Source organism: Euprymna scolopes, chromosome 33 (assembly GCF_053919585.1).
Source record: "Euprymna scolopes isolate OS-2025 chromosome 33, ASM5391958v1, whole genome shotgun sequence".
In the NCBI taxonomy this organism is placed as follows: Eukaryota; Metazoa; Mollusca; class Cephalopoda; order Sepiida; family Sepiolidae; genus Euprymna; species Euprymna scolopes.
In genome coordinates, this window is record NC_136514.1 from 47220923 (window position 1) to 47223636 (window position 2714).

Consider the following 2714-nt stretch of genomic DNA (forward strand, 5'->3'; position numbering starts at 1 on the left):
GTACAGTGTAGACTGTAATGTATTGTTGACTAAGTTATTGCGAGGAAGCATTTGAAACTTCCTCCCGGTGCACCGCAATGGACCCTCAACTAGTGCTGGCAATCACTCGATTTAGTTGAAAAATGGTCGAGTTTACCAATTTCGAAGGCCAATGCCCCCGTTCAGTCTCAAATGACAAAGGATACCCCAAGTAAGGCAAGCTGCACGTGTAATTGTGAGGCAAGGGTTGCGCAATCCCTACCCAGACCTCTCCTGGATCGGCACTGTTTGGATCCATTGGCAAGGAGAAGTCCAGGACGACTAGAAACAATACCGAGATAAAAGGAGAGTACATGCGGCACCTGAAAGTCCCAAATGGTCACACATTTTGTACTGACCAGGTTCAACGTTGCTTAACTTCGGCGACAAAAGTATTGGAAGTGTAGACAGTTCGTTGATCCTTATTCAATCCCGAGAAACGTTGGGTATCCCTGCTAGTGTAATATATAAACGGAAAGGGTAATTTACTTGAAGTATTGCTGTGAATGTGATTGAACATTTCAGAATATGTTGCTACCTGTGTGTTTCCATTTCCTCGACGGTAGCATAAAAGCATTCTATATAGCACTTTGCACCCATCGACACGTGAAGATTATTTTAGTGTGAAACTAATGCGGTGTCTCTGTGCGTAATTTGTGTTGCTTTCTTGTACGTATTTGGTTCTGGTGGTAAATTAACCGTAGAAGGTCTGGAAAGGAATTTTGTGCTGTGGTATCTGATACCATGTGACCAGACCAACTCAGTTGCCGTTTTGAAATGTGGGAAATATGCACTCGAGTGCTCCGTGTGAGATACCAGTGCTCTCGGGTGTAAGGAGTGGAACTTACGCAATAATTTTGCAGTTGGAGGAAGGTGCGGTGTTGGCGCTAAGAACTAATGGTTTAACATTACGATATTCTACAGTGTTCCCACAGGGAGAATCTGTTATGTAAATAAACAGATGGGCTTACTTTAATCCCTCGCATCGGAGAATTGCTGAAATTGTTGTTTAAGCATTTACACAATATCTTATACGTAATACAAGTTTTCATATCTCTATTTATATAGAAAAGGATGTGCATGTGTGTGTATAAGTTCGTTTCCTATAGACTCCGAAACTGCTGGTCTGATGTTTTTAAAAATTTCACTCAAATGTACTGTATATGTCTGAGAGTGTTCTCAGATAGATTTTCTATCAGAATACCTCTGATAAGTATTGAAAAGCGATAATCGAAAAAACACAATTAAAGAACGGAACAGTTCGATTTTGACCAAAGTTAACATTCTTATACAGCCTAACATCACGAATGCATTTGAGAAGGGGGCTTTTTTCTCCGCACAAGCAGAAAGGGCCAGCATATAAAATCAATAGGAAGTTTTGGGATAAAACAGGCGTGTTTGGAATGAATGTGTCTGTTTAGAGCACAATTCAATCATGATATTTGACTTCCGTATTTGAAACTTTAATTCACGTCATTATATAAAAATAATTTTATAAAATTAACAGTGGGTTCTCTAGAGTATAATGGAAACTGAAATGTATTGTTGACTGATTCACTGTGGGGAGGCAGATGACCCCCCCCCCCCCGATGCACCGCAATAGGTCTTCAACTAGAGCAGGCAATCAATCGATTTGATTGGAAAATGGTTGATTTAACCGATTTCAATGACAATAAAAATCTTGGAATTGTACAAAATTCGTTGATTCTTATTCAATCCAGGGAAACGTTCTGTTTGGTTAAATGTATGTATGTATGTATGTATGTATGTATGTATGTATGTATGCCTAAAGCTTTTGACATAGGCAACGGATTTTCACGAGATCGGCATCATTTTTAAGCTCGGCGTCTCGGACAACAAATATCGAAAAATTGGCAAAATACATTACTACCTTCACCCTTAACTGGGCAGTTTTCTACAAGGAGGGGTCGATTTTTTGCAAGTCATCGTATCGGTTGGATTGACTTTGTCCAATTTTAACGTTCCGAACTTCCGGTCGCGTCATGGAGTAGGGGTAAGACGTCAGATTTTCTTTCACTTTCTTTTCCGCCTTTGCTGCACAGGTTCGAGCCTGCATGCCTGCCTACTACCACTTTTTTTTTTTTTTTTGGTTGCTTAACACACACCTCCAAAGACCCGGGAAATGCCGGGCACCCAGGCTAGTGTAATATATAAAAGAAAAAGGTAATTTGCTTGAAGCATTGCTGGTAAACAAATTAGAAGTAGAATACGCGGGTGTTGAAATGATGTGACGTATGAACAAAAAGAGACACACAAACGAAGGTCTTGTTGATTTTATAATTCAATCACATATATAAACTAGTAAACATGCACTTATTGTTTGAAATAACCCAGATGGTAAATGTCTTTAATATTTCGAGAACACTTGTCTTTTTTTCTAAAAGAAAACAAACCAACAGAATGCCGCAATACATAAAATAAAATCAGTCAATTTCCTGATTTTGTTCATTGATAACTTTCTTACCACAAAATCAACATTTGATTCGAATTTTTCAGTTTCTTTTGTGGATCGTTGTAGCATGATGTCAAGAACAATAATATGTAATTTGATTGAATTCCTCTCAGAAAATACTGTAACCGGGGTCGGAATTATTTTTACATGGATGACCAACTTGCAAAATGGGTTGTAAATCGTTAGTCGTTAATAGTTATTCCTCTTTAATTTAATCTCCAAA